The 22,987-nt window shown below is 43.8% G+C and overlaps 4 non-coding genes across 4 annotated transcripts; 3 read left to right on the top strand and 1 right to left on the bottom strand.

The window, feature by feature from the left end:
* Positions 1 to 916: 916 nt before the first annotated feature.
* On the bottom strand, positions 917 to 989 carry TRNAT-UGU. Its single transcript has one exon. It is a non-coding gene; the product is annotated as a tRNA-Thr (tRNA).
* Positions 990 to 12,260: 11,271 nt separating this feature from the next.
* TRNAL-UAG lies at positions 12,261 to 12,342 on the top strand. Its single transcript has one exon. It is a non-coding gene; the product is annotated as a tRNA-Leu (tRNA).
* Positions 12,343 to 18,018: 5,676 nt separating this feature from the next.
* On the top strand, positions 18,019 to 18,100 carry TRNAL-AAG. The gene has a single exon. It is a non-coding gene; the product is annotated as a tRNA-Leu (tRNA).
* Positions 18,101 to 19,947: 1,847 nt separating this feature from the next.
* TRNAY-GUA lies at positions 19,948 to 20,037 on the top strand. The gene is given in 2 exon segments: positions 19,948 to 19,984; positions 20,002 to 20,037. It is a non-coding gene; the product is annotated as a tRNA-Tyr (tRNA).
* Positions 20,038 to 22,987: the final 2,950 nt, after the last annotated feature.

The following is a 22,987-nucleotide window of genomic DNA, read 5'->3' on the forward strand; positions in this document are numbered from 1 at the left end:
GCGGGGGCATCTGCTCCCCCGGGGGCCGTTGGCTTCAGGAGCGCGCGGCCGGGGACCTCCCAACGTGATGTGTGTGGAGTGCAAGCCGCCACCCGGGCCTCGAAGAAGTAGGGAGTGCGGCGGTGGGATACACAGTTCCTCCCACGCAGCCCCGCGGCAGGCAGAGAGGGCGGGCCTCCCGGCTCTGGCTCGCGCCTCTTCGCATTTCCTCACTTCCTGTGCTCGCCTCGGAATTCAGGCGCGTCTGCACAGTCGAACCGCAACTCTCTTCCGTTTACACGTACACAGACTCGGGGAGGGAGAGGATGTGGAATATAGCACATATGGGTAATCCCAATGTTTCTGAGAGAAAGGACTTCTGGAGAAAATATCTTCAGGTTTTTCAAAAAGGAAGCCGCAATTTTTCTGAGTCAATAACATAGTGACCCAAGTCTCGACTTTCGTTTTCTCGCTGGGATAGTGAAGTGTTCGAAAACTCGCTGAAAAAGGAAACCTTGCTAGACAGCCTACTCTCTCCCGACCGCCTCCTCCCCTTTGGGGAGTGGAGCTTGTTCTGGGCTCCAAGCCTGTGCGGAGAGGGGTACTGGGCTCGACTCCATGGTCTTCCCCCACCGCCCTCGGCCCGGCTCGGGCTCCGGCGGCCCTCGGGAAGGGCTCTCGCGGTGGGTCGGCACAGCCCGGGCGCCGGCGGAGGCAGGCGGCGCTTCCCGCAGTTTGTAATGGGCTCTGCCACAATCCATGCAGCAGAGCCGCACTTGCGCAGTAGCGCGTAAGAGGAAGCGGATCTGCTCAGAGTGGTTTATTCGGGTAGTCGGGACTGCGGCGAGACGATACTTGAACCGAATTACCGCAGGGGTTAGGGTTACTGGAAGGGGGGTTGTCCAGTAAGGGTTTAAAACGGTAAGAAATAGGTGGAAGGCCCCAGCGAGATTTGAACTCGCGACCCCTGGTTTACAAGACCAGTGCTCTAACCCCTGAGCTATAGGGCCTCGCGAGCGTTTCCCTTGCTTCTTTCTTTGAAAAGGCAAGTTTTTATGCTGCGCCTTTGTTAGAGGAATTAAGTGCAAGAAGTAAACAAAATCCGAACTTTGTTTCAATCTATTTATTCTTGGAATTTGGTCTGCAGGCTCTTGCTAGGGATAACGCAATATGAGGGCCAGTGATAACAGCCACCACTATTTTAAGATTGGAGAACTCTGCCTAACCCAACACGTTATAACACAGAGTCCACCTCACCCCTCCATCCGCCCCCGGCCGCCGTCTAAAAATTAAGAGGAGAGACGCGGCATAGAGGAAGCTGACTACCACAGGTCTCTCAGCTGAAACTGGGCCTTCCCACTGATTTTCTCCTTGACTCAGGATTGCCACCGACTTTCAAGTTCCTTAGGTGTAGGGACCTTTCTTACAGCTCGAGTCTGCGCCAGAGCAAGCATTTGTTAATTCGTTATTTAATTCATTCTTTCATGCAACAAACACTGAACTCCCAATTCTGTGCTGGGCTGTACACTAGGAACAAGGCATCAGATACGGTCTTTAACTTGAAGTCCCTGTCATAGTCTTGTGGACTAAGAGAACTTTAGTTTTTATGAAAGAGAACAGTGAAAAGTAGCTGTGCCTGCTGTGAGCGGCTGGTGGACAGAGCCAACCTTCGCAGATTTGCAATGTGAGCCGTCACAGAGGCAGTCCTTCAGGTGGGGGTGGGGTTTGAGCTGCACTTGAGAGGTTAAGACACAAGTTTGGGGGCCGAGTGATCTCTGGTAGAAGAAAATGTATGAGCAGAGTCTGAAAGAAAAACCGAGGCTTAAGGAGCTGAGGCAGAACACCAGCTGGGGCAGATATCTGCCCTCCTGGAAATAAGGGAAGGTAAGAGGTCAGGTTAATAGGGGACTGAGAGATTTCTGGAATGAAGTTGCACCCCTTTAAAAAATTGCAACTGGACATTGAACACTACATCGGAACTCTATGTACTCTATTTTGGCTAATTGAATTTAAATTTTTTAAAAAATTGAAAATGGAAACTCACCAGGCATGGATATGCAGAATGAATTGAAGGGAAGAGAAACCAGAGTCAGAGGTACATCAGAGATTAGCCATGGGGCAGACGCTCAAATAAAGCTGCAAGAGGGTCAAGTTATGGGCCTGGAAAGGAAGGAAGGAATGAGGAAACTAGAGGGAAGGCAGATTTGGCTGAAGTTAGATATGAATAAAGAGTAAGAGAAAATAAAGATGAAAGAGTCAGGGAGGACTCTCAAATATTATACCTTGAAAAAGCAAGATGATGTTTGCAGGAAAAAAAAAAGAAAGTCTAAAGGAGAGATGGGTACCTGAAAAAGGCAGAAGATGAAGTGCAAGGACTTAGGTAGGCTGGATTTGAAGTGAGATTGGGGGAGTTTATGGGAATTGTGCAATAGCTAGAATACTCTTGTGTCTAGAAGTCCATAAGATTGGTAAATCATCGTTAGATCAAATTACATAAATTATCCATTGAGGTAGAGCCTCTAAGAGTTAGGGGCGCTTGAAGGAAGAGAGTACAAAAGGAAAACTGCTGAGGCCTGAACATGAGCTGAATAGCTCTGTTGTGGGCATTTGTCCTATGAGTGGATGTCCAATATTTTTTGAATATTGTCCTCACATTTGGTAATTTCACATATTATAAGTAAGTCTGTCCTAGAAAATTTGCTTTCCCAGCTAGCAGCTGGGAGTGGGCATGTGACCTAGGTTCCACCAGTTAGACTCATCCAGGGAAGATTTCAATTTGGATGTATAAAACAGGAGTGAATGATACCATAGGGAAATCCCATATTTTTTCAGTGGTGAGATATGGGATTTCTTAAATTTGTAGATCATTGTCTTTCTTCAGGTCTGGAAAATTCTTGGTCAGCTTTTCAAGTGTTGTTTTGCTTTATTTTTCTTTCTCCATTTATGAAACTGGAGTTAAACCTTCATACCTTGCCCTTCATTTCTTTTACCTTCTCTTCCGTATTTTCTTTTTGTCTCTCCATGCTGCATTCTGAATAACATATTCTTAATCCAGTAATGCTTGCTACGGGTATGTTTAATCAGCCGTTAAATCCACCCACTGAGTCAATGTAATTATAAACTGTAATTTTCAATTCTAGAAGTTCTGATTCTTTTTCAAAACTATGAAGCCAACATTTTTTCCAGTTTTATTGAGATATAATTGACATACATCCCTGTATAAGTTTAAGGTGCACAGCCTAGGGGCGCCTGGATGGCTCAGTCAGTTAAGCATCTGCGTTTGGCTCAGGTCATGATCCCAGGGTCCTGGGATCCAGCCCCACATGGGGCTCTCTGCTCAGCGGGGAGCCTGCTTCTCCCTCCACCTGCTCCTCCCCCTGCTTGTGTTCCCTCTCTCTGTCAAATGAATAAATAAATCTTAAAAAATTTAAAAAAATAAGGTGTACAGCCTAATGGTTTGACTTCCATATATTGTGAAATGATCACTGCTATAAGCTTAGTTAGCATCCATTATCTCATATAGATATAATAAAAAGAGAAATCAAAAAAAGAAAAGAAAAAAGTTTTCCCTGTGATGAGAACTCTTAGGATTTAATCTTTGAACAATTTTCATGTATATCATGCAGAAATGTTAACTGTAGTCATCATGCTGTCCATTATGTGTACTTAAGTTCTTATTTATCTTGTAATAAGTAGTTTGTACCTTTTGACAACCTCTCTCCAATACACTTTCCCCAACCCCTGCCTCTGGTAATCACAAATCTGATCTGTTTTTCTATGATTTTGTTTTTTTTGTTTGTTTTTAGATTCCACATATACGTGAGACTATCCAGTATTTGTCTTTCTCTCTCTGACTTATTCCACTTAGCGTAATGCCCTCAAGTTCCATCCATGTTGTCCCAAATGGCAAGATTTCTTCATTTTTATGGCTAAATAATATTCCATTATATATATCTATAGATATATATATCTCACAACTTCTTTATCCATTCATTCATCAGAGGAACTTAGGTTGTTTTCATATCTTGGCTATTGTAAATAATGCTGCCACGAACATGCAGATGCAAGTATCTTTTTTAAGTTAGTGTTTTTGTTTCCTTTGGATGTATTCCCAGAAGTGGAATTGCTGGATCTTATGGTAGTTCTGGTTTTGTTTTTTGTTTTGTTTTTGTTTTGAGGATCCTCCATACCGTTTGCTATAGCAGCATGTTCAGCTATAAACCTAAACTGTAGGTAGTTTATAATCCTACCAACAGTTAAGTCAAATTGTTGGATTTCCTATTCCTTGCAGATATTTACCAGCTTGTCTTCTATTTCTTCAAACACATTAATTATATTCATTTTAATATGTATAACTGATAGTCCCAATATTATTCTATTGTTCTAGTTGATTCTTACTCATGTCACTTTTTTCCTTGTATAATTGGTCATCTTTGTGCACTGCTCAATGTCTTGGGAAAATTATATGCAGTGAATTTTTGAGGCAAAGATGAAAGTGCTTTCCTGAAAAAAATATATATATTATAATACATACATATATATGTAAATCTTTTGTTTCTCCCAGGCATCTAGAGCACTGTCAACCCAAAAGGATCCTAAAAAAAGTTATTGGCAGGACATTTCCTGAGCCTTCAAGATGATGTTACACCCAAGCTGCAAATCAGGGAGAATGGAGACCTGTAGTCACAGCTTCTCAGGAAAAGTTGAAAGCTCATTCTTTCCAGTTTTCCTTGCTAAGCTCAGCTCAGCTGCGGAGTTCCATAACAGTTATTGGAAGTGGGAGCATAGAGGTAGGTTTACTTCTTGTTCATCCTTGCCTTATGGGAATAGCTCTTTAATATTAATATTAAATTAATATTAAACTTAATATTTGGGGAGAGTGTCTTACTTGATTTTCCATTTTGGGTAGGTGCTGGGTCTTGACATCTGTTCCTCTTGTTTCTCCTATCCAAAGAGTCCGCCAAAAGTATAGCCCAATTTTGCAGCAATTTGCAAATGTCTTCAGAGCTACAAAGGTCAGTACTTCCCTTACCTCTCAGATTCCATCTTTTGCTTAGATTCTGGCCTAGTAGTTGCTTGCTACCATTTTAGTACTTTGATGCTTTTAAGATTTGGTAAAATCTTATCCAACATTTTTATAATTTTTCTTCAAGGAGTTCGGTCCAAATTAATTAGCCCACAATTACTAGAAAGGAAATTAGAGTTGTAAGAGTTGTAACATCAATCATATTCCACCACATGAACTGAGAAGCAGAGAAAACATTACCATAGAAAGAGCACAAGGGAGAGCATGCCAAAGCACAGAGAGGGCTGATAGCAAGAAAGGGAGCCTGGACACCTTCTAAGTCCCTGGCTATGGCCCACTCCAGAAGCCTCAGTGTGTTCCACTTTAGGAATCTATGAGATTTTCCTGGATTATCACAGAAATCCTCCTTTTTTATTTTAGCAAAAATTGTTTTCAACTTAAAGACTCTCAACTACACTAAAGTACTCTCAGTATGTGTCTCTCTACCTTACTGCTTTTAACTTCTAATATTTAGATAAACATTTACCAAACGACTGCTGTAAATTGCCAACAGATCTTTGTTCCAGTCAACTTGATCCACTTATAATTCCCCAAATAGAACTCACACCTTTTTCAGTTGTGACCATTTGCTTCATCAACTAGAATGATTTCTCATTTCACCATACCTGTCAAACACTACTTATCCTGGAAAACCCATCTCGATGTTCTTATAAAATTCACAATGCCTTTGCTGTTTACGGAGTAGATTTCATCTCTTCTCTCCTCTGAAACCCATGATACTTCTTTTTTTTTAATCCTTACCATTCCTTCCTCTTCACTCCCACTCTCAAGATACCAAACAGGACAGATATAATGTAGGTGACCCATGGCACCTAGAAGTAAGCTTCCAGATTGACATTACCCCTTCAACATATATTCAATTGTTTATGAAATTGTCAAATTTTTCTGTTCTCCTTCCCAAATTTCTTTATCTTATATGAAAGACTGTCAAAAGGTAGCACACGTTTTAATTTTATTTTTTAGTTTTCCAGAACTACTTCTAAATTGTGGTTTCCTATCTATTGCTATGCCCATCTTTTTTTTTTTTTTTAAGATTTTATTTTTAAGTAATCTCTACACCAGAGATGTGGGGCTTGAACTCCCAGCCCTGAGATCAAGAGTCACACGTTCCTCCAACCTAGCCAGCCAGGCACTCCACCTATGTCCATCTTTTTGAAAATGCTACAAAAGACACAAAGAAAGAACAAATGAGAAGGCAAAGAAAAAGAGAAGGAGATTCTAGTGCACTTAGCTATAGACTATTAAGTTCATTTTGTTTTAAGAATCATATGCATTAGTTTATTCCTCAGCTCTTTGAGAGGAAGGTTGTATGATTCATACTTCTGAGTCTCCATACCTAACAAAGTGATCAGCACATATCAGGGCATTAATAAGTATTTGAAATGGAGAGCAAACAAATGCAGAGGCATGTGTAGAGGGAAAAAAAGGAGATTTCAACCCACAGAAATCTGGAATACAATGGAATCTTTTCTTTTCCTCTTCCTGGAATTCTTGGTAAACTAGCACTAAAAATCTTCAAGGGCCTTCCAACTCTCATCCAGTGTAAGTCTAGGAAACCAATCTGAATTCAGGTGTCAATTCTTATATGTATGTGGTCACTAAATGGTGTGCCAGATACCAGCACACAGAGTATCTATACAGAAAAGGGGAGGAGTTACCTAAACATAAACATAGGGTTACCTATTGAAAGTGAGAATCTCTAAGGCAATGTCCTCAGCCAAACACTAGGTAGAATCAGTTTAACATGGCATGTGCATTCAGCCCTGCTAGGGCAGGTTTCCTCTGAAAAATTTCTAACCTCCTTTCTCCAGCCAGTGCATGGTTTCATACTCCCAAGGAAACACACTGTCCACTAAGAGAAGTCTCATTCTGTCCTGCTAAGTGGATGACCAGTGCCACTCATCTTTTGGCTTATCTTTAGACTGAGAGGCACTGGGTGTGATCTGAGCTGCATCTGGATGCTCTCAGGTCTTGGCAAACAGGACAGGCTATGGGGAGGCTACAAGGAGGTTTCTTGGACTCACAGCTTCTAGAAGACTCTGCTTTTCTAAGGCCGGGATGGAATAGCCTTCAATCCCAAACAGGGTGAGCTTAATTGCAGGATTTGAGCAAGAGATTTCATGTTTTTAACAGAGTGTGAAGGAACTAAGACTGGGTAATAAGGGGATCAGAGTAATAAAAGTGTATAAGGGACATCACAAGACTTACCAGAAACTGCCCGGGATGGGTCTCAATGAAAATGTATGTCCTTCAAAGGATGTGGCTGTTCAGGCCTTTGGCTCATGATAGGATTCTCATCACACGTGATTCTCACTTTGGGCACCAGAGGGCCAGGGTTCAAACCGGTAAGATCCAACCTGGTGACACTAAAAACAATAGTGACTTCCCAAGACTTCATTTCTTCATTTCATTAGTTCCCCCTACTCCCATTTTGGACCCAACAGACTTGTCGGACCCATCTATTAAGAGACTCAAACCTTGCGGTATCCTAAACACGAAGTGGGGAAATGTGGCCTAGATCATAGATAGCTCAGCCAGAGGAGGGGGACGGTGGTGCTTATTGTGTAGCTATCCTTGAGCCACTGGTTCCATCAATAGGCTAAGGAAGGGTTTCAGCTGACTCTCTACGAAAGCTGATTGCTTGTGTTCTAAAGGAAACCTTTTAAGAATTGAAAAGTCAAGCCCTACCCTATAAACCCTTGCACGGTGCCCAGGAATTCTTGCTGACTTATTCTGCCTTCCATAGCCCCTTTAAATGTCACCTGAAGATTACTTTGGTCTCTGTAAAAGCTTTCTCTGGCTACCTCTGTTCAGACTTCCCACTAGTGTCCTTTTGACTTTGATATCTTCCTCCTTACACAGCTCACGACTGTCCACCTTTCTTTCTATCAGGATGATTTTGTAAGCACTGCTCTCAGGCATATGCCAGGTAAACCACCAGGAATGCAGAGGACTAATTGGCTGGCTGGCTGGCTGGCTGGCTAGTACGTTAGAAGAAGAATGTTTAATGGAACTGAAGATCTTAGATAGGCAAAAGAGAAAACTTGAGGGACAGCATCACCACACTCAAATACTTGATATATTGCCATGAGGAAAGAGGACATAGAAGTAATCTTTGTGATAAAAGAGAACCAACTCTTAAGTTATAGGAAAATTGTTATTTATAGATAGATGTAGATACGCATATACTTAGGTAAAGATGTGAAAGACTTATAAACTGAAAATTATAAAACATTAGTGAAGGGAGCTAAAGAAGACACAGTTAAATAGACATCTGGTGTCCATGGATTGGAAGAATTAAAATTGTTAAAATATCCAAACTGCCCAAAGTGATCTACAGATTCAAGGCAATCCCTGTCAAAATCCCAATGTCATTCTTTACGGAGATAGAAATGAACAATCCTAAAATTCACATGAAACCACAAGAGTTCCTAATGTAAACTATGGTTTTGTGTAAGAATGATGTGTCAATGTTGGTTCATCTATTGTAACAAATACACCACTCTGGTGTGGGATGTTAATAGCAGAGGAAGCTGTGCATATGTGGGGGCAGGAGGTATACAGGAATTCTTTGTACTTTCTACTCAATTTCGCTATGAACCTGAAACTGCCCTAACAAATAAATTCCATTTAAAAACCCCACAATATTCCTGAATTTCTCTGTATCTAATAACACAGCTTGTTATAAGATACAAAGATAAAAAGATATGTTTTATAAGATAAAAACAAAATATAAGAAGCAAATATAAAAAGCATTGTAAGAATAAGATATATAAGAAGCAGAAGTTGACAGAACTAAGAGGAGAAATAGAAAAATACACAATCATCATTGGATTTTTTTTTCACAGTCATCATTGGGTATTTTAACAATCCTCTCTCAGGAGGTGTTAAACAAGTAGACCAAAAAATCAGTAAGGACCTAAAAGATTTAATCAACACAGTAAGTAACCAATACGTGATTGTGAGAGGTAACTGAATAGATTCCTAAAGAAATTTTCCATACATTTTACTATGCATCTTTGGGTAGCTCAGTTGATAGAGTGGAGGACGGTAGGATGTACATCCTGGTAGACACCCTTAGGTCTCTGACCAAGGATCAAAGGAGAGTGCAAGTACTGCATACTACTGTCAGAGGTGTGGACTCCACCTTGTCTAAGCCCATACAGTGGATATGAAAAAAAAAATAGATACTTGGACTTAGAAAATCAAGTGAAATAGATTGTAAGTATAAACTGTATTTATAATTTGGTTGTTTTCTTTGAATACTGAGCACAGTTGTAGGATCTCTGCCCCAATAGTCATACAGAGGTCTGTGTTAAGTCTTTGAAACTGGGAGACAAAATAGTCTACTCTTGAAAGTCAAACAAGAAAGAAACCACATAGTGGTGGATGAGATTCTGTATTCTTGGGCTGAGATCTTGCAAGTTGCATTGTTCTGGGACCTCAGGCTTCCCAGGCTTCAAGTTTCTGAATTTCTTTCACAGATGAGAAAGATCCTTAGCAGCAAGTTACCTGGGGGGGCCTCGGGTGATTTTGGACATGTACAGAGCTTTCCAAATGGTCCAGGAGAGGGTAAGGCTGAAAGCATTTCTCGTAGTTTCTCCTGCACACTTGCTTGTCATTATGTCATGCCCAGCAGGACAAATAAACATGGCCAGAAGATAGCACCATTTGAATCCATTTTGTGTGGCTCATTTGAGACCTCTAGTATCTCTAGAGGTGGGCATCCATAGGTCAAAGTTCTATCGGCATCCCAAGGGTGGTAAACTGGCCACTACCATTCTCCAGTATTGGGAGAATGTCCTATTTTGCCAGGCTTTTCTCCCTCACTTATAAATAAGGCTTCTCATTTATTCCCACTGCTGTCTCATCGAGCACACATCTTCCCTGGGCACTGCTCCCAAGAGGTCTGCAGATCTTTTGACTTCCTCAATTCTTTTTCCTCACTTCTATCGGAAGTCTAAAATACAAAAATGATCTCTATGGCAGTGATTCTCAAAGCATGGTCCCTGGTTCAGTAACATCAGCATCACCTAACAACCTATTAGAAATGCAAGTTCTCAGGCCCTGGGTTTACTAAATCAGAGATTCCAGGGGTTGAGTCCAGCAACATCTTTAACAAGCCCTCAGGTGATTGGGGTGCACCCTAAAGTTTGAGAACCACTGCTCTATGCTTTAAACCCTCCCCCCTCTCTTTAGTTATTTGTCTCCACACCAGTAGGGAACCTCGGTCACAATATACCTACACCTATACCCTTCAAAATGCATTGCAGTTCTTTTTCTGAGAGCCCACAGAACATCTCAGAGTTAGCACTGCTCTCCCATCCCTCTCCCCTCACTTTTATGTTGAAATTTATGGGGTTTGAGAACGAGATCTCTGTCTCTATGCCCAAATTTCTTCTTTTTTAAGGACACAAGTCATATTGGATTAGAGCCCACACTAAAGACCTCATTTTAACTCGATTACCTCTGTAAAGACCCTATTTCCAAATAAGTTCACATTTTGAGGTATTAGGACTTCTGTGTATTTGAGGAGAGAGGGAGGGACACAGGAGGATCTGGGGGAAAATCCCTTTCATGTGTCCTGAGAACCTCCCAACACCACCATGGGATTATTTTTCCCTTCTCTTGGAAAGCATAATTGATTAAGATAGACAATGACTATTGTCTATTTTTAAGAAAGTAAGCCAGGTCTGGGTGCTTCTTCTCTGCCATAGAATGGATATTTGTAAGAGAGAGGGAAATATAAAGCATAAACATATACAACCTCTCTGTTTAAAGCTCTTTGTGTAAATTTGTCCCCAAATATCTTTAATTTTATCAAATAAATAATTTTATCCAAATGTGATTGGATGTCATCAGGGAGCCACAATTTCTGCCTTCAGATTGGCTGAAACATCCTCCAACCACATCCCCCAGCCTTTGGCTGAGAAAGGCACCTGTTTTTCTCTGAAGTCTAGGCAGTAATTGTGAATTAATTTCTCTGCTACTGTCACACACTAGCAAAAGAGACACATCAGCATATTGGCGTTCTGTAATCTCCACTTGGTTGCAGTCAAAAAGAGCAAGAATTCTTTTCACATAAGGTGCATGGAAATCCAAGTTTGGTGAGCCCTAAGACAGAAACGCTAAAGTACGGAGAACTGAGGTGTGGCTACTCTCCCCTGTATCAAGAGGAGAGGAGGTGAGAATCTGGCCTTGTTCGTATGCTCCTCACCCGGGGCCTGCAGGCTTGGGCTTCTGGGTTGGATGAGGAGCGGGAGCACGCTGAGTTCTCAGGAATCCTGGGTGCTAGGAGCCCCAGTGTGTGCCCAGAATCCGCTCTGTCCCCAGGTAAGGGCGTCTCCAGCCAACTCCTTCCCCAGTCGCCAGTAATAACAGCCGCCACGGGGCTACAACTGCGCAGGGGAAAGGGGACCTCTCTGGGAAACGAAGAGTTACAGGTTCTAAAGAAAGGTACTGAAAGCTTCCCAGCCGCAGGAATCCACCCACCCTGAGACAGGCTTCTTCTCTGCCGGCAAGCAGAATTGGGGGAGGAAGCCTCTGCAGACTCTGCTCCGCCAAGACTAGCGAGCGGGCCTAGACTGGCACCGCCTGTCTGCAGGTGGGTCTCAAGGCGCAAAAGGGGACGAGGAGTCAAGCTTTTTTCTCGGTCCTTTTAACTCACGTCCTACGCTTCCTGGAGGCTCCAAGACTTCTTTTCTGGCTTCAGAACTGAAAAGCACCAAACTCAAAATTTAGCAAACTGCAGCTTTGGTCTTCTTTACACCACCAGCACCCCCTCACTCCCACCCCAAAGCGACCTGGAGTCAAAAGGGATTCGTTCCTCCGTTCAATAAATACTTTTTGAGCGCTTACTGGGCGCCGGGAGGAAGTTGACGCCGACCCCTGTCTTCGGAGTGCTCGTACGTTCTAGATCCCAAGAGCTTCGCTTCCCAAGCGGATAGTTTGTTTTAAAGATCTTTCCCTTCAGCTTCTGGAGTGAGAAGAGCTGTTCTGGCTGGGCGGATGCAGGTTGGAGTCCCGGGATGGGGGGTGGGGGGTTGGAGGGGGAAGAAAAATTTCTTCCTTAGGGTCCTTTGGCAATATCTACAGTCTTGGTCTCAGTTGGAAGTTCAGAAGATAACACTGGGGGGAAAAAAAAAGAGCAGAAAGATATAACTAGGAAGTGTAGACAAAACTCCCGCACAGGTTTGGTAGCGTGGCCGAGCGGTCTAAGGCGCTGGATTTAGGCTCCAGTCTCTTCGGGGGCGTGGGTTCGAATCCCACCGCTGCCAGGGTTTTGTTTCTATTCATAAGTAGTCACAGCCTTCATCTTCACTTCAAATAAAAGTGTAGGTTCCTGCGGGTTTTGACCAAATCTCAATATCCAACGTATGAATTTTCTGAATACACGGCTCTAGACTGAGGGAAAGCGACTAGTGAATGAATGACTCAGTTTACCAGAAGGGAGCTCGTACGTCAAGCAGATCACTAAAAGACACACTCCTCCGGATCCTCGATACCCCCTCTGTTCGGAAGGGAGGGAATAAGGCCTTGCTTGCCAAAGGGATGGCATTTAACCTGGGGCACTCTAGAGAGGAAAGGTAGTTTGGGAACCCTGACATAACTTTGAAAATGCGGTAAACGGTAAGCGGGGGCATAGAGGGGAGCAGGGAGTGAAGTGAGCCTTTGTCTCATCATTTGCTCCTAAGAGTTAACTCGAAAAAATTCGGCAGTCCCACTCAGAGCCGAAGTAAAAAATTCAGTTGCACACAGTGCCCAAAGTGTCCCTGTGGTCCCTGGTGCTGCCTCTCGGACCCCTAATGGGTTACCTATAGGGTGTTCTGTCTTATTTCTCCTTCCACTTGCCTCTGGGGACCACACTACTACGCCACCCCCAGCCCCCTTTCTGTCTCTCCTTCCAAGTGCACCAACAGGACAGCAAGGATATGTTAATCAGGAAGTTAATCATTGAGGGAGGTGGCTGCTCACCGGCTCAGGGAAGTGATTCAACAACCAGACTTAGCCAGGCAAGGAAGACCACCCCGACTCCCACCTAGCTGGAGAAGAATCCTAGGATGGGTTTGAAGTCAGAATTAGGGCTCTTTAAAAAAACATTCTCACTTTCTGGCCTTTGAGGGCAATGCCTTTCCTGCCCCATGTATGTGTACAGCCCTGGGTACCCAAAGGGTGCACTGGGCATGATTAGGATACATATATACAGATTTGAATACCTATTGCATACAGATTTGAATCCAGGCACTGTCCCCTCCTCAAGACTTCAAGAAGGAGTTATGGGCTCATTCTAGTAAATGGTGTTGGGACCTGACTGGCCTGTGCCCTAAAGGAGGCAAGAGTTAAAGATTGTCCATGTGGCTTCTTACTCTAGCCAAACCTCAACAATAGTGACATTTTGGACTGGATAAATCTACTGTGGGGATTGGGGGTTGTGTGTATTGTAGGATGTTTAGTAGCATCACTGGTCTTTACCCACCAACCAACGTTACCCAGTAACGTTGCCCCAGTTATGACAACTAAAAATGTTTCCAGACATTATCAATGTCCTCTCGGAGGCAAAATCATCCTTAAAGACTGAGGGTGCAACTATTATGTCCCACTGTGTGGCTTGTCTTCTCAGTACCTCAAGAGCGCCTTTTGAAGGGCAAAGTCTTCTAATTTTGAGGAAGTACAATTAATCACATTTTTCTTTTATGGATCATGCTTGCGGTGTTGCATCTAAAAAAAATCTTTCCCCGATACAAAGTGACAAAGATTTCATTCTAAATATTTTGTGGTTTGGGTTTATGATCCATTTTGAGTTAATTTTTTATGTGGTGTGAAGTAAGGATCAAAATTATTTTTTAACATTATTTGTTGAAAAGACTACCTTTCTAAAGGGTACATTTATCATGAGCACTCAGTGATGTATAGAATTGTTAAATCACTATATTGTACACCTGAAACTAATATAATGCTGTATGTTAACTATACTGGAATTAAAATTAAAAACTTAATAAAAAATTAAAAATGGCTACCTTTCTCTACCGAATTACCTTTGAAACTTTGTCAGCCATCAATTGATAATATTATGTGTGGTTCTATCTCTGTACTCCTGTTCCATAAATCTATTTTTCATATTTTAATGCCATACTATAGTCTTTTTTTTTTTTAAGATTTTTTTACTTGACAGTGAGAGAGGGAAAACAAGCAGAGGGAGTGGGAGAGGAAGAAGCAGTTTTCCCAACAAGCAGGGAGCCCGAAGCGGGGTTTGATTCCAGGACCCTGGGATCATGACCTGAGCCGAAGGCAGACGCTTAACGACTGAGCCACCCAGGTGCCCCGCCAATGCTATAGTTTTGATTATAGTAACTTTTATACATCTTGATGGCAGAGTTACTTTCCTCCAACTTTACTGTTCTTTTTAAAGTTGTTTTGGGCATGCTATGTCTTTGAATTTCCATGTGAATTTTTGGAATCAGCTGGTCAATTTCTAAAAGCAAAGCCAGAGGTGCCTGGCTGGCTCAGTTGGAAAGCAAGTGACTCTTGATATTGGGGTTGTGAGTTCAAGCCCCACATTAGGTGTAGAGATTACTAAAAATAAATATGCTTTAAAATAAAAAACTTGTCTTAAAAATAAATAAAAACCAAGTCTTACTGTTATTTTGATTAGAATTACACTGAATCTATAAATCAATTTAGGGATAATTTATATCTTAACAATATTGTCTTCTCATTCACAAATGTGAAATGATTTTCCTTGTATTTAGGTTTTCTTTCACCCATCTCAGCATTTGTGTGTGTCGCTGTGTGTTTGTGTATACAAATCTTGGACATATTTTATCCCTAAGTATTTCATATTTAATGATTCTTTTGTAAATTGAATTGTTTTTTAAATTTTCAATTTCTGATTGTTCATTGCTAGGTACAATTATACATATGTAGATAGAGTATAAACAGTAATATATGCAATTAATTTTAATATTTACCTTGTATCCAACAACTTTGCTAGATTCACTTATTATAGCTTTCTGTAGATTCTGTGGGATTTACATAGCCATTCACATTTTCTTGGAATAAAAAATAGATTTACTTGTTTGTTTAAACCTAGATGCCTTCTATTTCAATTTTTTTCCATTATTGATTGGGCAAGAATCCCCAGTACAATGTTGAACAAAGTGATGAAAGCAGATGTCTACATTTGCTCCCCATCTTACAGGGAAAACATTCAGTCTTATATCATTTAAGTGTGAAGTTCTTCATAGTTTCCATTTATCAGGTTGAGAAAGTTTCCTTCTTTTCCTAATTTGCTGAGAGTTTGTGTCAGGAATGAAAGTGGACTTTGTCAAATTCTTTGTCTGCATTTTTTAGTAAAATCATATGCTTTTTCTTTTTAGTCTGTTGAAACAATAAATTACATTGATTGATTTTGATATTAAACCAACTTTGCTTTTCTGGGATAAATACCAGTCGATTCCGATGTATTGTTATTTTATACATTGTGGATTCAACTTGTTAAAGCTGTTCAACTAGGTGGGGAGGGGACTGGATTTCACATTTTAGCCCCCGCCTGGTGCACTAACTCCTGAGTTATAGCTTCTTATTGTATTCTTCTAAGAGAGACCTTCATTTGTTGATCCACAATCAACAAAACTGGCAGAAGGAAGAAGTAACAGATACTTGTTCTTGGCTCAAGTAATTGCAACTCACCCTCCCCAGGCAATCACACCCCAAAATAAAGCCCCGGGCTTTGCCCGTACCGCTCCCCCCCCCCCCCCCCCGCCCCGCCACCGCCTCCCGCCCCGCAAGGGAGTAACAGAATCTGGGAAAATTCAGCCTTCGTGTCTGAGTCTGGAGGCAGCCCCAGCTACAGCGCCCCTCTCCCCCCCACCCCCACCCCCTTGAATTTATCCTGCACAATACCCACTACAACTTCTAGTCTCTCCTAACCTAGAAAATCTCTAAAGTGTCGGTGCAGACCTCTCCGAGAGTGGCTCCAGACTCTCCCCCAAGCTTCCCGGCCTCCGACAGTCTCCCAGATTCCTGGGCTGAAGCTTTGGGAAGAGCGCAGTGACGTTGGGAGAGGCTTCTCTGTCCCACCTCTTCTACAAACTGTGTAAAAGGCCACGGAAAAGTGAATTCTTTAGAATATATTGATAGCCTCCAAGGATTAAATGAGCCATTTAAGATCCATGCAATCATGTACTGGAAAGCCCATTCTCAGCTGTCACTTAGGGATGTATTTGCTCCTAGAACTAAAGTGTTCGATCCAGGGCTCACCCCCAGGTGTGCGGGAGGAGATAAGGGAGTGAGAAGCCCTCGTTCATCTCGAGATGCATAAAAATACCAGACTGAAAGACAAATAGAGGAACCTAGAGGGACTGGGGAAGAGCCGTTCTTATCCGTGGCTTCTCATTGTAATCTGTGGTCCTTTGCAATCCACGTGCTGTGGTTTGTGGTCTGGTAATGGTAGCCAAGCAGCATTTGGCAACTGTAACCCAGGCATTGAACCCGGCGAAGACCTTTCTTGGCTGTGTCACAGCAGGTGTCCCCAGAAACAGTCTCTGGCTCCAGCCGGTCTGACGTGACCGGCAGGACAAGTGAGATGTCCTTAAAAGGAATAGAACAGCTTGTTGAAATCTCCTCAGGCACTGCTTTTCTCTGTTGGCTGCACTTGGGAAACTAAAAAATACCGAGGCTTGGATCCCACCCCTAGAGATCACGGTGTCATTGGTCTAGAGCGCGGCCTCCATGTGAGAATTTTTAAAAATTCCACACATGCTTCTCATGAACAGACAGAGTTAAGAACTACCGATCTAGGAATATAGTGATTCTTTTGGACGTGACGTGTCCGGTCAAAAACCGGACGGAACCCGAATGCTTTTGAAAAATGGCGTCAGCTAGCAAATGAAGGCGACTTGTAAACAGGGTCAGAATATTCTGCGACTATGAAATCTGCCTGATGGGAGAGGGTAGCTGCAGGGATTGGAAGCCCCAGTCTGGCGTCTGCGCAACTGGGGGACTTTCTCCTGTCACTTCTCACTAAAACGTCTTTCTCGGAACAATGAGCACATTGTGTCACTGGGCTTGGAGGAAGGCCTCGAGAGGATGTTCCTTCCGGGGCCCTGGCCATGGCTTTGAGGGGTGCATTGAGACAGGCAGAATTTGTCTGCAGGGAACTTGAGCGCTGCTCTCTGTTCACCTGGACATTTCCCAGCGTAACTTCTGGAGCAGCAAGAGAAGTCTCAGGGGATCGCTGAGATGCCAATATGGAGATCTGGAAGACCCCTAAAGTCCTAAACCCATCAAATTCGAAAGGAATGAGCATCTGCGCTCTTGCTCTCTCTCTCTCTGAGAGCAGAAAGGGGACATCTCCAAGTGTTTTAGGAATAGAGTGTAAAACCATATAAGGGCTTCGCCTTCTCTGAAGAAATAATGTAGCAGAGCCGCAACTGTGAACTCTTTGCTATCTCATCTGGTAAAAGGAAGGACTGAAGAGTTCCACGGGCATCTTTAGGTTTTTGGTCAGATTCCAGCTCTAAGTAGGTGTTCACACATTTGCAAATGCCCTAAATCTCCATTTGATAAGTCATGCTCCCTCGTGGGTAGGATTTTGTGGCCTTAATTAGCTTGAATCTTCCTTTATCTTCCTAAGAAATTTGTAGCAAGACTGAGAAGAAGCCAACAGGAATAAAACATAGTCGGCACCTTCAAAAGGCCCACAGCCTTCTACTGTGTTACAAATTTCATTCACTCAGTAAAATACTCCTCTTGTAAGCCCTGGGTGGGGGGATGAACAATCCACAGCCTATGGGGGACAGTAAGCTTTCTCGATGAGCCCTGCTGTTCTCCAAACCCTTCTTCCACTTGCTCTTAAGGTTAGGACTTCAGAACACAAATCTATGCAATAGGGCTGAGATGTAAAGAAAGGTAGTTACTATCAGAAAAAAAAGGCAGAGCATGCCTCCACCGGCGGTAGCGTGGCCGAGCGGTCTAAGGCGCTGGATTAAGGCTCCAGTCTCTTCGGGGGCGTGGGTTCGAATCCCACCGCTGCCAAGTGTAACTTTTGCCAGTTGAGGAACTGAGGTCAAAAGATGATGAATAATCACTCCGATGCCTTGATAGGGTAGCGCTGGACTGGGTGTCGGGTGAGTTGGTGAACACACGAGGATTGAGGGTGAGCTTTTCAGATCAAACCGTTCAAGTGCAGAGGGCACCTGTTTTCTGACCAGGTAACGCTCCGGAAAGCCTTGCCATTTGGCAATGTCTTGAAATAAATCTTCAAAGACCAAGTTTACCAGGAGGTTAGGGGTCGGGAAGAAACAAATTTTAAGAATTCACGGTGGTGGGTGTGTCCACAGAAGTAGCTGTCCCACGCGGATTGATAGGAGGATTGATATAAGGGCTAGGAAGGGACAGGGAATGCTTTTTCTTTTGTTTTACATTTCCCCCTCATAAATGGGAACGCACAGAGGCTTTGCAGCTAGCCTATATGAGCAAACTTCACAAGGCAACTCCTTTGGCGAGAGCACAGGGCTCAGACCCATGGGTCTGTACTCTTGTGGGCGCATACCAGCAACTTCAGAGCTGGCTCCTTGGTCCTCAGGTCCCCATTGACCTGTTAGCTCTAGCCTCCCTGCTCCCGTTTCTGCCTCCCCACACCCAAGCCCCATTTCTGATCTCTCAATGCAGTGTCTCCCCTTCCCTCCAGGTCTTCTTTCTGTACCTGGAAGCCAGAAGGAAGGAGAGGGTCTGAGTAAAGCTGTCAGCAAGGAGGCGGTACCCACGGGAGGAAGGAGGTGTTTCAATTCTTGTGACTTGAGTCAGGGATCCTTGACAACCAACTTGGAATATTAGCTCATGCTTGCTCTCAAAGAGCCCCACATCCAAATTCCTATAAGACATTTTCACCTCTTGAATTGTAAGAACTTCCTGATCTGTGCATGTAGTTTGGGAGCCCCAAAGAGTGGATGGGTGGAATTTGGTGTCCACTGCAACCCAAGTTCATTCTAAGAGTTGTCTAAGAGCCATTTAGAGTCTAAGAGCCACACCTCTCTGTGTCTCTTTAGAGAGGTTGTGAAGGAGAGAGATCCTTTGGGCAAAGGGGGAAACTTCATTTCAAGGAGGGGGTGAAGAAATGGAGGTGGCCCGTGTCCTTAAAAGAATGATGAAAAGAAAGTTCAAGCTTTCTGGGGGCTTCTCCATCTAGGACTTTTGAGTATGGAGCCAAGGAGGGGAGCTCCAAGAGGAGCGGAGCCAGGCTGGCGGCGACTCCCGGGGCCTGTGGGCGTGGTCTCCCCGCCTAGCCCCAGAGCCTTTCCCCACCACTTCCCAATAAGGGTCCCCGCGCCGAAAGTGACCCGAGGTCCTGGGGGACAGCCGGGCCGGGTGCGTGGTGGGTGGGTGGGTGGGGTGAGGATGGGGGTGGGTGCGGGCACGTCGGAACCCGGGGTGGGGCAGGCGCGAGGGCGCTGAGAGGGGGCGTTCCTTGAGGGGCCTCCACCTGAGCCTGAGGTCCTGCGGTTCGCGGCCGCCTACGCGGGACCTTCCCCTTTCCTTTCCTCCGCAAGCCCTGCCCCACCCGAACTCACGCATCCCTTTCGCCGACGCCCCTTCCCCTCCCTCTCTTATCCGATTTCTGGCCCCGCGACGGTCGGCCGTACTCCCTCCCCACTGAAGAAAGGAACTCGGGGAGGAGAAATGCGGCAACAGGTGAGAGCCCGGCCCAGCTGTCTTGAAAATCGCCGCCCCGGGGTGCCTGGCTACCGTCCGGTCTCAGCGTGTGTTTGGCTCTCTTCAAAGGGGCTTCCGACCAATCCGAGGCAACATGCACCTGGGGCGGGCGGGTGTCTTGGCCCCGTCATTTCCAGAAAGAGCAATGACTCAGCCGCTGCGTCGTGCACCCTTCGATAGCTCAGCTGGTAGAGCGGAGGACTGTAGACTAGACACATGTGGACATCCTTAGGTCGCTGGTTCGATTCCGGCTCGAAGGAGGTGCCTGATGCTTTTGCTGGTCATCATGAAGACCTCCCCGCCAGCTAGTGCCAAGGGCCAGCAACACAAGCCGAAGCCAGGAAAACACTTTCCGGAACTCCTACAGCTACGCGTATGCTATCCCCGGGGAACACACCTGCACCATACCGTCTTCCCGCAGTCACCAGACCCATGGCCTGCAGCACAATACAGTCCACCTTGCTCCTGCTTTTTGGAGCCGCCCAGACCAGCCACTTCCCGCATCATTCCGGGCACTTTACAGTTTTATGCACCCACCACTTGTGCTCTGGACTCTGCCACCAGCACCAATTTGCCCAAATGGACAGTTACCTGCCAAAGAGGTGGCCAAACAGGCTCTGCCCAGGGCAAGCCCTGGAGGCACACAAGCATATAGGCCATCACAGGGGTCACCGGCAACCATGGCATCCTTCTTGAAGACTTCACTCTTTCACTCTGTATCTGTCCACCAGTTGTACTCTGTTCTCTTCTCTCTGTCTCTGTGTGTTTTTGCTTCCTGACTCTGATACTGTACACATATTTGACCTAGAGAGACAGAAATTGCTCATTTTCCTGCTTAACCTAGTATTTGTACAGAATTGCCATTGGAGAACTTTCAAGTAATTGCCAATTCTCTACTGCACTTTAGCTGACATTGATAGGATGCCAATGCAGTTTTGTCAATGCAGTTTGAGAGGGCTGATTATAACTGTCAGTGGCCTATTTAGGTGGCTGGCCTTGTGTCTCAACTGTTGCTCCTGGGAGACACAGGTTTTATTTGTATCATACTTTTTGCCTCTGGAGGCTTGTGGCTCTTGTTGTAAGAGCAATAATCTTTCCTGCTCTGTTCACACCATTTGGCACACACAGGTGATCTACATGAGGATTTTATAGCTCTTTCTCCACAAAGAGACCTGAGGTTTGAATGTTACCATATGCAAAAATTAGGGTCTTGCAATCAAGGATGGAATCTTTGGCCTCTCTTCAACATTCTAGAATTCTACCTCATCATGCACTGAGTTTCCACCATTACATTTACATTTAGATTTTTTTTTCTTGTCTACTAAGAAATATGCCCTGAGAATTATGAACTGAGACAGGTATCCTTCAATAAGGGTACATAGTAAGTCCTGCATCCTCTTAGCTCAAGAACCTATGTCATATTGATTCAAAAGAGCTGTCACTCCTTAGGACTGGTGTTCAGGTATGTTTTATTCACAGGCTTTTTAATAAACACCTAATCTGCCTCAGGTACTGTAATTGTGCCAGGGAAATAGAGATTAAAATATAGGCATTGCCCTAAAACTGTTTAGTGTCTGTAGGGGGCAGATAGATGGAAGCAGATAATTACAATATAATGTCCTGAAAACTGCAATAGAGGTAAATAGAACATTCCATGCAAATCTAAAACTAAAATCAACCTTGGAAAGTTTTAATTCAGGCTGGAGTGGAGGTCAGAGTAGAAAATATGGGAGGTCTCCTGGTAGCTCCAGTGCACTGAACTCAGTTGAGTTTTAGGAAAGGAGAGTAGATCTGTGATCAGGTGAGTTCACTGGATGCAGAACAGTTTTAGGAAAAATAAACAGACACTTGAAGAGTGTTGATTTTGTGTGTTACCATATATGGTATCACTAGAGCATACATAGAACCCCAGGACTAGCAGGGAATGAAGATATCAATAATTATGCATGAAATTTTATCCAATCTCATCATATCCCTACAGTTCTAATTGCTGCCCACCCCAGAAGCAAGGGGAAGATTTCTCTTTCAAGTCTTCATAAAGAAGATACCATGGCTTTATCACTTGATCTGAATATTATTCTACCAGAATGGCCAGCAGAAGAAAATGGATAATGTCCGTGTACTTCAACATTCACCTCCACTCGTTATCATTTTCTCTGCACATACTTTTTTTGTCGCTGCCTGGCTTGGGTCAGCTGACAGATAAAGGCAGAAATATTGCAGATGCCAAGAGAGAAAAATCTTATGTCAAATTAAGGGTTTGCTTCTTTTTAGATTTGACAAGAATAGGGAATTGAGAAATTTCCATTCAAGATCTCTAGAGGGGCTCCTGGCTGCCTCAGTCAGTTGAGAATGCGACTCTTGATCTCAGGGTTGTGAATTCAAGCCTCATGTTGGTTTGGGTGTAGAGATTGCTTAAAAATAATATTTTAAAAAAATCCCCCTTTTTTTTTGTTAAGTAGGACACAGGGCTTGAACTTAGGACCCTGAGATCAAGAGTTGGGTGCTTAACTGATTGAACCACACAGGTACTCCCCACCTTCCCCCCCAAAAAAAGATCTCTTGAAATTGTCTTCTCTCCTCAAACCTCACCATCTTTTTACCACCTGGGGAGACTTTCTCAGCAAGTACTGTCTCTAGCTGGGTTCCTGATGCCTGGATCAATATAATCCTCTAATGCAAGCCATCCCCAGTGTCAACTAAATGGCTCTAAACAGGATACAAATAAAAATGTTTACCTTTCAATAATGGAATTAATTAGAAACCAAAGCTTTTGTCACTCTCCTCCATCTCTGCACTAGGCTAATACCAGCAATCAAGAAGGATATTGCCTGAGGTGCCTGGCTGGCTCAGCTGATAGAGTGTATGACTCTTTATCTATGAGTTCAAGCCCCACATTGGGCATGGAGCCTACATTAAAATAAATAAATTTTTAAAAAAAGGTTGTAGTCGAAGACTGGTAAAAGAGTGACTATTGGCATGTAAAATCCATAAATGAGAAAACATAAGACCCAGCCTCAAGTGGGATATATTTTCAATCAGTAACGGTGAAAGGGAGAGTGGAAAAATGTCAGCATCATGATGTTCATGATGGAGGATGAAAGCTATCTTCCTCTCAGGTGCACTTTTGCCTGCTAAGTCCCATATTGTACACAGACTGAAATATCTTGGGGCATTTTGTGGCACAGTTCCCTTAATTAAGTATCAGAT

This window comes from Zalophus californianus, chromosome 6, assembly GCF_009762305.2.
Source record: "Zalophus californianus isolate mZalCal1 chromosome 6, mZalCal1.pri.v2, whole genome shotgun sequence".
NCBI lineage: Eukaryota > Metazoa > Chordata > Mammalia > Carnivora > Otariidae > Zalophus > Zalophus californianus.